This window comes from Meleagris gallopavo, chromosome 8 (assembly GCF_905368555.1).
Source record: "Meleagris gallopavo chromosome 8, MGAL_WU_HG_1.1, whole genome shotgun sequence".
NCBI classification, from domain to species: domain Eukaryota; kingdom Metazoa; phylum Chordata; class Aves; order Galliformes; family Phasianidae; genus Meleagris; species Meleagris gallopavo.
This window is the reverse complement of record NC_139411.1, coordinates 11,436,530-11,449,952: the sequence shown is the minus strand read 5'-3', so window position 1 is coordinate 11,449,952 and position 13,423 is coordinate 11,436,530.

The window sequence follows — 13,423 nt, the reverse complement described above, 5'->3', positions numbered from 1 at the left end:
AGTAAAGATGATGAAGCACTGGAACAGGTTGCCCAGAGAGGTGGTGGATGCTCTGTCCTTGGAGGCATTCAAAGTCAGTCTGGACCAGGCTCTGAGCAACCTGATCTAGCTATGGGTGTTCATTGCAGAGGAGTCAGTCTAGATGACCTAAGAGTCCTTTTCAACTCAAACAATTCCATGATTCTATGAAAACTTGGTTTCCTAATTACTGTTGCTAGCACTCGGCTAAAAAATTCACCCACATTCTTGGAGATCATTACTCTTTGTAGCAGGCCTTACCCTGGAACACCACTGAAGTTTGTGGCAGTTTTGCATGCACAGCATTGACAGGATTGTACCTTCAGTGAAAGTGACAAGACAGTATTTGCTGCTAAGCAAGGACTCCCTAAAAGGCTTTCAGGAAAGCAAACATATCAGGACAAAAGAGATGAATGCTTCTGAAGGTTCTTCCCTTATTTGAAAGGAGCATAAGTAAATAAAAACACTTCATAGACTTTGTAGTCAAATGGAAATGTGAACATGTTTATTGTAGGAAAATTAATTAAAAAAAATATTGAACTTTCCTCTTAAAAAACAGAGAATGGAACTGAGCATGTAGAATTTGGTATGCTTTTACACACATTATCGACAGAAAATCTGTCTGTTGGCAACGCTGGTGATGCGAGTAATTTTACAAGAGAATACGGTAATTTGGAAAATGGAGACACCAGTCAGTTAACAACAGAGAAAGTGATACTCCTGGGAGAGATTAAATATCACTGAAAATGAAAGTCCGCAAGTGTTTTCCCACAAGTGTTTGCAATGAAGCCTTTTCTGTGGAAACGTTATTTAAAACTATGTTTCTGATGCCTTACTTTTTATTAAAAATGCAATAATAAATCAGCTCTGTTCCACTGCCAAAATGTATCCAATTCAGGTGGATCATGGAATTTCTCTTCCACTTAAGGGATTTGGCTTTTAACTAACAAGAAAACCTTAGCTTTGCATTCATATGTGTTAACACATCTGCATGTTTCCCGGAATACTTTATGTTGATTTTAAGCTTTTTAATTGCTTTAAAAATCATTAGCAAAATATAATGACTTCTTGCCACAGAAGCTCAAAAATTCAAATTTTGATGTCGAGAGGAGGTGGTCATTGGCATGGGAAAGTACAGTGTTAGGGAAAGTACAGTTAATGAAAGTCATGTAATAACTGAGAGTAACTCTAATCTTTGAACACAAAACAAATAACTGGAAAACATAGAGCTTCTACATATATGCAAGGTAGTTTTTTGTAATTTTGGAATAAATAGAATAAAACCAGAAAAAATGTCTGAAAAACTGATACTTTAGAGCTGGAGACCTCCCCTGGAAAATCGAACATCACAGGAATTTTTATTAAGATTTCATATGTCGTAACTAGGCTAGTAATTATTTTGGAACAGAGTTCAGTTTTCTTATGTTCAGCACAGATCCATACCAGTGTTTCTTCCCCTACTAATAATAGAAGAGTTTTTTTTTTAATTTAGGAATTTTACATTTCAACAAATCAGGCTGTTGTTTTTTTTTTTTTTTTTTTCTAGTAAAAAATAGTCTCAAATTCTCAATTAAAACGAAGAATCAAGTATTTGTGTATAAATGAAAGCATACTAGCTTCTGAAAATATATCTATTACACAGCCCTGCTTGTGACTGAGGCCTCTCTATGAAAGCCTTTGGTGCGTTACTTTTCTGCTTCTCCCTGTGTTTAACTTCTGTGGACATTAACACAAAGAGCTTGAGACAAAGTTAATGTAATGTAATCTAATTGTTACTTTGCCATATTGACACCATAGAAAGAAGGGAGAACAGGGTTGCTCTGGGAAAGTCTCGCAGCTGTAACTTCTCCATGAAACACCGAGTGTTTTTCTGTGATAAGAGAGCAATTAAATTTTCCACTGAGGAGTTCCAAGCCTAGGTGTAACATTTACCCTTTTGTAATTTCCCTGTTTGTACTTTCAGTCTGGATCTAAAGCAGAATAAATCCTGCTGCCTGCTGGATATGCCTACTGAGCATGTGAGAAAAAAGCCTGTGTTAAAGGTTTTTGAGACACTTAAGTGACATCAGTACCTAGACTCCAAGACCTTTCCTGATATTAGAAGGCTTCTCCTATAAGCAAATGCAGTCATGACCTAATCTAGTGACTGGCAGCTGATATCACATTTGTGTTGGTTGCTCTGAAAGTAATGCCTCATATTTATTTCCATGGAAAATACAGCAGATAAAACCAGCGCAAGGACACTATTTGAGAGAGAGAATTCTCAGTTACAAAATACTGTTTTTCAATGGTCACTACCAGTATCCATGTATTTTTGCAGGCGATGAACAAGAGCCTGCATGCTGCACTAGTATCTATCTGCACTAGCGGAGGTGACCCTGAGTCGCCACTGCTGAAGCACACCAACCTCCTCCGTGTGTTCACATCCCATGTTTGGTCTCCATAAACAACTGTGAACAAGTGGCATTCCTTCCGCACAGAGGAGTTCAGTGGCATGCCTTTGCTTCACATGTACTTCCATGTCAGATGCCATTCTGTCAGTCTGTCCCTCTGCTGCCATCTGTCTCATGGCAACAAAATGGAATGAAATACTGGTGGGAAGGTTCAGCTTCTACTACCACACCACCAACGTTCTCATCTAATGTTTTGGGCTGACATAATGAAATAGAAGGCATTACTTTTGGAACAGCCCTCCTAGAATATATAGAGAGTAATATATGCAAAATAGAAAATGTTTTGATAGTAGATTTGCTCTTTTGGTTTCCTGTTGTTTATTTATTTTATCTACAGTTACAATAGCTTTATTTGTAGGGCTTCTCATTAATTGGCGTGCATATTTTAACAATGCGTTTGAATACTCTCATTTCTCCTTTACCCCCCCGCAGCTGAAGAAGGGGGGGAAAAAGCATTCTTTGTTGCTTTAAATGCTTTAGAGTAAAAGAGCAAAACATAAAAGCTGTTTCACCGCGTAAAAGAAATTTTGAACTGCATAGATCTAGCAGCAATAAGTTTGTGAAAATATTATAAAGGGAAATACCTTGGTATTTGATGAGGACATGAAATGTGGCAGACTATGAACTGTGTTTATATGTTTTTTCTCAATTTGAAACTAATGGGAATTATGTAACTGACTGCTTTTCACAATCTGATCCAAACATTTTGTAAAAATCTCAAGAAACTGTACTTGTTTTTCTCCTTTCCCCCATGTGACTTGAGGGTAGCTTTGCTGAGGTCAGGAGCTGAGATATTTGAAGTTGTATATGGAGGAGTGAATTTGTCTTGAAAAATCATGAAGTACGCAATTTAAAGGCCGATGCGATTCTATTTGTTTCTGTAGTTCCCATCATCAGCTGAAGTAAGTGTCTTACAAACTATAAGGAGATTATTGCTTAGACTTGTTACCGTCAGAAAAAATTGGATTTTAAAATCGTAAGCAGGAAGTATGTAGGAGGTATGTTCACATGTATTCACCTTTTAAGGTCTCATGGTTCATGCAAATTCCTTGGTACTGACTGCTCTTTGACAAGTTATTCCTCTTTGCTATCAAACACCATAAATCTTAAGAAGAAGAAACATCTGTAAAATTAATTAAACAACGTGTTGGGGAAAGAATATACTATATTACATTTACCATATTGTCATATTACATTTGAAAGTCTTTATGTGTTTAGTTTGTTTTTGTCTGACTCTATTTGAGAGTGGTACTCAAGGTGGCTTCTGTCTGTAAGAGTACCCTTTCATTGGTGTACCCGTGGTGATATCTGCTGTGGAGTAAGAAGATATAAGATTTTCCCAACCAATAAGAATAATACCCCAACAACTTCTTTATATATCTTCCACCGTTTTTCCTCTAAGATATTTATATATATATAATAAGAAATCCTTGGAATGTAGAATTTAGAAACCGAATTGAGTAAGGAAGCAATCCTATAAAGAAGCAATTCAGTTGAGTACCGTCTCTAAAACTCACCTCCTTTGTGCTTTCCTTACACACAGTTGTGTGAATGATGGGTATTTTCTACTGTTTCTCCACATTTTTTCATTTTGAGATCATCAGCTTCGGTGATTGTGTTACACGTGCCCTAGATGACATTAGATGGTCTGAACTTTAGGTCATTGTACTCTGCCTTTTAAATATTAATTTTCTCTTGTTCTACAAGGCTTAAAACACTGTTACAAAGCAAGGTTAACTGGAGTATTCTGATTTTTTGACCTGTCACCCCATTTTTATAAAGTCTTTATTCTCCCCTTTTCATGATCAGGTGGCCACTTCTTGCCATTAATCTTAGGTAACGTATGAATTGGCATCTTCATATCACTTTGTGAAATTTACTTTTCTGATGCTTTTATCTTCTGTCACTTGTTTCGTGCACCTTTAATCACACCTGACTAGTGTTAAACAAAATTTCCCCTAAAATCATTCTTTTTTTTCTGCATTTGAGATACTCAGTGAAGACTGACAGATTTTACGTTCAGAAGAGCGACTCTTCTACAGGCATCACATGTCAATGTTATGTTGTCTTTTCTTCTCTGCAGTAACAGCAGTTCAAACTGATTTCTCAAATTGCCTTCATCCAAATGAACATTGGATGAATGATTTGATTCTTCAATCCTCACCCTGTGAGGAAGGTTCTGTTCTCACACAAGAAAAGACGATTCACAAGGAGATCACAGAATCTCAGAATTGTAGGGGCTGGAAGGGACCTCCAGAGATCATTGAGTCCAGCCCCGTGCAAAGCAGGCCCCCTACAGCAGGCTTTACAAGTAGGCATCCAGGCAGGCCTTGAATATCTCCAGAGGAGAATCCACAAACTTCCTAGGCAGCTTGTTTGAGTGCTCCATCGCACTCGCTCTGAAGAAGTTCCTTTGCATATTGGTGCAGAACTTCTTGTGCTCCAGCTTATGGCTGTTTCCCCTTGTCCTGTCCACACAGACTGTCAGAGAAGATGTTGGCCATGTCTCCTTGATTCCCAAGCTTAAGATACTTATAAACATTAATAAGATCACCTCTCAGTCTTCTTTTCTCAAGCCTGAACAGACCTTGTACTGATACTCGCAGTTATTCCTTCCCAGGTGCATTACACTACACTTGCTGTTATTAAGCCTCATCTGGTTTATTGTTGCCCAGCTCTCCAATCTGTGCAGGTCTCTCTAAATGGCAGCACAGCCTTCAGGTGTGTCAGCCATTCATCCCAGCTTTGTATCGTTGGTGTACTTGCTGAGGGTGGGCACTATCCCCTCATCGAGGCTGTCAATGAAGACAATGAACAAGACTGGACCCAGCACAGACCCCTGGAGAACACCACTACTCACGGGTCTCCAACCAGACTCTGCGTCACCAATCTCAACCCTTTGAACTCAGCCAGACAGCCAGTTCTCAACCCACCTCACGGTCCACTCATCTATCCCACACTTTCTCAGCGTCGATATCGGGATATCACGGCAGACTGTATCAAAAACCTTGCTGAAGTCGAGATAGATGACATCCACTGCTCTCCCCCCACCTACCCACCTTGTACCCGTCAGAGAAGGCTACAAGGTTTGTCAAGCACGATAGAAGGTCAAAATATAAGGTCAAAACGATGCAAAAATAACAAACCAGAAGGTTCCAGAAAAGCAATGCTGGCAAAATGTACTATCTGATTTTAGGCGGCTCTATGCTACCAGAAGCTCAGGGATAAATAGTTGTCTGTCTCAATTCACTAGAGAAGTAAAAGCTCCTCCAACCTCCCAGTCCAGGGAAGAAAGAAAGGCAAAAGAAACCTGGAGCTACTACAGTTGTTAATAAAATTAATTGTTCTCAACTCAGCTTTTTATTGGAAATATTAAACTTGAATGTTTTCCTGTATTTGTTGCAAAGATAAAGTTTAATGTCTAGAGAAAGGAGGGCATTCTAATTCTGTTAGAGTGAATTAGAATTAGTTCCTGCTTAATATTCCTTTTACCTAATTTACCAACTGTCCCCACCAAAGCTGTTGGCTGACCCCCCCAAATGGGTCAGAAGAGATACGGATAAACTGAAGGCAAATAAGGAGAGCAGATTTCTCACGGCGTGTTGAATGCTTTGGTATATCTTTGTGCTGTGAATGTACAAAGCTGACAAGCAGAAAACATGGGGAAAAGAAACTGCCTGTGTGAATATAGTGTTGCTGGTGTAGTAATGGTGAGTTGGAGTGACGCATAAAGATACAGCGAGGTGGTCTTTAAAATGCCATCGTAAGCCTAAAAGCCATCCGATTTTAAATTTTGGATGTTTGGGGTTTTTTTAACTCTCTTGAGAAGAGATGAAGCAAAGCTTGTGTTTATTTGACTGCCTACCATAAGAAAGAAAGAAAGAAATTATATTTAGAGGAATAGTATTTGCAATCTTGCTGTTTGATATTGATCAAAAAGCCTTAGAAGCAACTGGTTTGATGCTTTTGTTTGTTTCCAGAGCGTACCTAACATCTCTCTAAATTGCTTGTAATGCAATCAGAAAGCACTGATCCGAAACCTATGCAGATGTCATAAATAATAGGTTCCAGCTTAGTGAATCTTGTACTAGAGACAAGCTGGAGTGATAATATATGAATTACCTCATTCTTTCTTCTCCATTTTCTTGTTTGTATATGTGGCAAGGTACTGCAGTTCTTCACAGCTCCAAAGCATTACGTGCACAGTACGGATACAGACGTCCTGAGCGTCACCTCATTCACCAAACCAGTGTGTCCTTCACGTAATCTTGAAAATTTAAGTGCTCACAGAGGGTTTTTAAAAATATTGTAATTCTCTGCTTACTGAGCCACCAAAGTAATGTATTCTGATTTGCTCTCAAGTAGAGGAAAGTAACTTTGCTAAGGTTAAGTGGAATAACAGATAACTTTGGGAGAGGAAAAATACATCCTAAAAGACTTTTGCATCACATGCATAATGTGATAATAATGAGTAATTGAATCACAAATACCTACGTATTCATGGTAGGTGTTTGAAGGAAATATTGCATCCTCTCTGGCTAGACTTTGGAGAGATCATGTCACAACATCATGTAGTGCACTGGGAGTGAAAGAGTTAGTTATCCAGTTCTGGGTACTTGTCTCAGAAAAGAAGAAGATGAGTTCGCTGTTCTGTTCCTCTTTCCGTTCAGAGGGAAAAGATAAAACGTTTACGTATCTGGAGACAGCCCTTCTTTTCTCTTCTGCTCAGCCCAACTGCGTGTAGAGTAAGGCCTTCAGTATTTGGACGCTCTTATTTTATTTGATTTATTAGCTTCAATTTTAATTATATTTTATTATATTGTATTATAGTATGTTACCTTGTATCCGATATTTTAGGCCCATCTTTCTCCCCATTTCCTCATTTCCCCCTTTTCTCTTTCCTGGGGCATGGGTCCATGGGTTATCCTTCAGCTTTTCTGTTTTTGAAATCTTTTTCGTGCTTTTGTGAGCTGTACTTTACGAACCGTCCCTTTTGAAATGCATCAAAAGAATAACATGTTATAATATTAATCTCTGAAAACAAACTTTTCTTTGCCTGCCCTGGCCCAATTCTTTACATTCAGGATGTTTAAAAGAATTACTGCTTAAGCACTACTGACGTTACGAGTACGATGTTATCCATTTGATTTATGTAGCTGTCACAAGAACAACGATCACAGCAAACGTTCTGTTCTTCAGCCCGGTAAAGGAGAGGGAAATGCATACATTTAGGGGGATCCTGAGAGACGAGTTATCTGCAGAGGAACCTCTCCGATTTCCCCATTCTCTTCTCAAATTAAGAGATTAAAGAACGAATGACATTTTTACCGTGTAATCGAGTACTTCAGTGAAGGTGATTTGACAGCCTTCTCTATGACAGAGCAGGTGGTGGGAGAATATTCTAGGTGGGTTCTTTCCCTCCAGTAGAGTCTGTCATTCCATGTCAATACACGATTTCCCAAGCTACTAAAAGGTTATACTGGGCATGTATTGAGTTCCTACCCTTACTGCTGATGATTTTTGTTACACATATGAAATCATTTCTTTTCAGTGTACAAACAGTTGACAGTTCTAAAGCCGATATTCAAAAATAAGTACTCTGTGGCATGAATATGTGACATTATTTCAGGGAAAAATCTCTCAGGCACCATTTCTTCCACTGCTGATAGAGCCTCACATTGCTTCGGTAGGTCCTGACAAACTTGCGATGTTATTTTGGAGTGCGAGAAAAAGTGCAGGTACAGTAGCCAAAAAAAGAAAGTTCAAGCAGTAATACCACACCGTGAAGAGCAATATAGGCAAGCTGATGATAATGGAAGAGAAGGCTGGGGTACTTCCCAACATTTTTGCCTCTGTCTTCATCGTCAGCTGCTCTTCACGCAGGCCTCGAGCGAAGTGGTTGGAAGGTGAGGACCGCATCCCTAAAGCTGTAAGCAAAGATCAGGTCTGCAGACACCTGAGGAACCTGATGGGTCCTGATGAATTGCATCCCAGAGCTTTGAAGGAACTTGTTTATATTGTTGCCAAGCCACTGTTGATATTTGAAAAGTCACGGCAGGTGAAGTCCGTGGTGGCTGGAAAAAGGGTGAGGTCACCCTCATTTTTAAGAAGGGTACAAAGGATGAATCGGGGGGACTGCCGACCTGTCAGCCTTGCCTCTGTGCCAGGGAGATTGTGGAGCAGATCCTCCTGGAAGCTGTGCACGTGGGAGAGAGGGAGGTGAAATGAGACAATTGGCATGGCTTCAGCGGGGGCGGATCCTGTCTGAACAACCTACTGGCCTTTCTTTTTGTGATGGCATAAAATGGGGAAGAACTACTGATATCGACTATCTGGGTTTCAGCGAGGCTTTTAACACTGTCTCCCACAACATCCTTCTCTCCAAATCGCAAAAATGATCGGATGGCTGGACCCTTCAGTGAATGAGGAAAATGAGTCAATATCTGGAAGCAGATCAGTGACGAGCGGTGTCCCTCAAGGCTCAGTAATGGGACCAATGCTCTTTGATGTCTTCATCACTGAACTGACCCTGGCAATGGGATCAAGTGTATTCTCAGCAAGTCTGTGGACACCGCCATGCTGTCTGATGTGGTCAACATGTTTGAGAGACAGAATGAGGTCCATGGAGACCTAGGCAAGCTCAGGCAGTGGACCCTATAGAACCTCAACAAATCCTATAGCCAGATCTTACACCTGGGTCCCCCAGGGGACGAAAGGATTGAGCACAGCCCTTCCAAAAAGAATTGGGAGGTAATCCTGGATGGGAAACTGGATGTGAGCCAGCAACGTACCCTTACAGCCCGCCAAAAAAACCCATATGCTGAGCTGCATCAAAAGAAGCGTGGCCAGCAAGACAAGGGAGGTAACCCTGCTCCTCTACTCTGTGCTGGGGAGACCTCGCCTGGAGTAAGCGTTCAGATGTGGAGTCCTCAGTACAGGGGAGACGTGAAACAGTAGGAGCGCATCCAGAGGAGGGCCCCAAAAATGATCCAAGAGATGGAACGAGGACAGGTTGAATCCTGGGGCTGTTCAGCTTGGAGAAGAGAAGGCCCAGGGACATCGAATATCACCAATATCAATAACACCTTTCAATATCTAAAGGGAGGCTTTAAGAAAGCAGGGGGCAGATTCTTTTCTTTAGAAGAGTCTGTCGTGATAGGAAGAGGGGAAATGATTTTAAACCACGAAGGAATTCAATGATACACTTTTGCTTCATACACACTTCCGTATCAGGTGCCATTTTGTCAGACTGTCCATCTGCTGCCACCTGTCACATGGCAACAAAGAGTAATGGAATATTGGTGGGAAGGTTCAGACTCTACTGTCATACCACCAACGTCCACCTCCGACGCTGTGGGCCTACGTAATACAGTAGGAGGCATTACTTCTAGAGCAGACCTTGTATATTACTATTATCTGGTTATATCACAATACCTTTGTTAGCTGTGCCCAGTGTTGTATTGGACACTGCCTACTTTTCTCTCTGTAAGAAGATGCTACCAAGGACTGCCTTTTCATTGTGAACTTTTGACTTGCAGCAGCAACTGAAATCTCTTGTTATTGCACTGCAGACCCTGTATGCAGGAAACACCACGGCCATTTTATACACAGGGAGCTAAAAATGCCAAATGCAGTGAAAAGAAGGTTTCTGTTTTTTTGTTTTTTTTTTTTTAAACACACTGTAGTGAATTACTTGTTGCACAGAGCAAGTCTTTGTATTGATGGAAACTATGTAAACATTCGGAGAGATTCATTATCACTCTGTTAAGCATTTCCATGCACTCATGTTACAAATGAAAGAAAGAATGGAAGAAGTAAAGGTACTGCTTTACACTGAGCTTACCTGACACGTCTGCTGTGACACGGTGCCTGTCATACTTTGAATATGTTTTCCAGCTGCTTCATGCTTTTGTCTCTTCACACCCGAGGAGAGGGGAACTTGCACTGTCAGACTTAACGGCTGTTCTTGGTGTTTTCTGGACTGGTTATAATGCTCAGGAGGGAATATTGTTCTTTCATGAATTATGAAACTCTCATACAGTTCATAGTATTGTTGTGAGGTTGTATGAAGTCTGCCAGGTGATTGTTCTGTTCTTGCCCTGGAGATCTGGTTATCTTTCAAAGAACTCATCATTAACTAAATGTGTCCAGACTTCAGTAGATTAAACCACAGAGCCTCATCATTGGGATCATCCTTACAAATGTATCGTGATCTGTCACCATCCGTAAACTTACATGCTGTGAAATCACGCTTTCCTACGAATTATCTCAGAGCAGGTTTCCCTTTGTTACGCTTTGAAGGTGAATTTTTCATTTCATACACACGTGAATATCTACCTGCACAAGGAGCGTGTGAACAGCAAAGCCCTAGGGAGAATTAAATAACATTTATCCTGTACTTCCAATTGATTTGCTTCCCATGTGCCCATTAACCTATTGCAAGAGATTTCTATGAGACTTTTTAAAACTGCTTATGAATGTAAAGATTCCTTATGGGTGTGAGGCATAGTGTAACATCTACATTCAAACGGATGGCTGGGGATGAGGAAAAAAAAAAAAAAGAAAAAGAAAAGTGGTAGCAAAGAGGGCTTATCTTGATTTTTCCATAGTGATGTTTTCAGGTGGTGTTTTCTGTGCGTTTGTGCTGTTAAAAAATAAATAATAATAATAAAATAAGCAGTATGAGCTTTTCTGGGATCAAAGAAAGATTTAATTGTAAATATTTGGCATTAGAACGCCAACCCAGAGCAGGAAAGCCTAAGGCGTTCTGTAGGAGCTAGTTACAGAACGGCCTTGAAGAGCCTTTGATAAATGGCTTTATTGTATTGCCCTCTACCGGAACTACCGAAGATTGCAGACTGATGCTTAACACGGAGAAAATCTCGGGCAGGAGATGGTTACAAATACGTTGTTTCACACTGCTTAGCGGAGTCGAACGTTTCTGGATTTGGAATCCAAAGAGGGGTTCGGGTTTTGTTCCGTCTTACTGAAGGGATATTCATTTACGAAGAGAAGAATCCATGTACGCAGGAGAGATCCAAAGTTATAAGCTTGCCCAGAAAATAGATAATGTATCCTTGAACTGAGAGGAAAAGGCAAAAAGCTTTCTGAGTTACAGAGGCAGATGGCTTCAGAGCTGATGAGAGAACTGTTGTGTGAAACGGTGAGGAAAGGTCTCTTTGGATCCTGTGCCACAGGTTATTATTATTATTAATTACTATGTTTGCATTCAAAAAGAATACTTACCGTTTCCTTACTGAAAGGTCTTTATTATTATTATTTATAATCATCCAGCACTTGACTTAGAGCGTTTTTCCCCCGTTAAAGCTTTAGGTCGCTCAATGCGTTCTTTGTTACTGAGATCTAAGGAAGAAATGAATCCCACATAGGTGCATTGTTATCTTAAAATGAGAAAGGGATATAAATGGTTGGCTCATCCCGAATCCAAAGTAAAATCTTCGTGTTTCTCCCGCCACAGGTGCCTAAATTCTACTGCTATTATACCACGAGGCTGGTATTCCTGTTGTCACAGCTTTGGTTGGATGACTTGAACTGTTAAACTGAATTATAAAAATAAGTCAGAAATGTACTGAAATGAGAACTTCTATTGATGCAGTTCTAATATGGAAAGATTGACCAAGGCACTGTTTAAAGGAAGTTTAGCATGAAGCTGTGAAAGTATTTCGTTAGTGTATGGGTGAATTGACCAATTTTCCACGTTGGAATAATCCCTTAAAAGAAAACCTTCTTTCCGTACGAGGACTTGGAGAACGTGTGATTTACTCACAGCAGCAAGCTGAAGATCAGACTTGTTTTGTGTAAAAGATGAAAGACGGGTCACTACTCTTGGCCCTGAAAGAAGCACTGGCTGTAGTTTCATTCCACCCATTTAATTCACAGGTTTTGTACTCTTGTTCAGCCTTAGCAAGGTCATCCAAACCTTTGAAAGGAAAAGAAGACAATATTGAAAGGACAGATTTAAAGAGCCAAGTTGATTGAGTTTTGAATTTGTTGGATTTCTCACAAAGAAGCCAGCAGAACATCTCTAAGTAAACAAAGACGTTCAGGTGTTCTTTTTTCCGAAGGCTATTTAGCAGTCCTATAGTCTATAAACTGTCCACGGTTTGTTGCGACCTCCTTGCTGGAACCGAGAATTTACGAGCGTCGTTCTGCTCGTCTTGGCCCTAAGCGTTGAACTCCGCTTTTCGTGACTTTGAATGAACGGGGTAAAAGTTAGGAGGACCCACCTGTACTTTTAAGAAAGCCGTACCGATATTTTTGTACCTTAGCATTTCGTGAAGCATATTTTGATTGCTGAAGTAGCTGTGATACCACTGTCAATAAAAGCGTGTTAGCATGCAGTATCCCTTTATGCAGCGTGTCAAAGTTGGAGATGATACGATTTGAAAGTCCTTCCAATATCTCCGTTGCGAGAATGATGTAAAAAGGCACATTTACAGAATTTGCTCTAGTGAACTGCTCTTAGAAACAGGGAAGGTTCCTGCAAAATTGTGGTTTGAGGTCAAAATGCAGAACTATCCTAGATGCGCCTCGTTACGTAGCTGGGGGTTTTCACAGGTGTCTTGAGGCATCTTAAATGTACTGTATCCCCTCATGGAGTGGAGAAATGGAAGGATCTGTTCTGTCTCCGTTTCTCGAGTAAGCCATGAGACTTTGCTAGAGGTGGACTGACGTGTAAAGGAATAGCGACCTCGGCAGACCAACAGATGACATTACTTCAATTTTAGGTCCTTAACTTGTCTTTTCCTTTTTGTGAAACGAGTGTCAAGTAAATTGTTTTACATTAAATGTTCCATTTAACATCGAGTGAGAATGAGGAAAAGAAAAGCAACTATTTGGCAAATGAAGTCTATATACTTGATGATACACACAAAAATGGCCTTCCTTCTTTCTTTTTTTTGACACCGTTGCTGTTAGAGCGAAACCCTGAA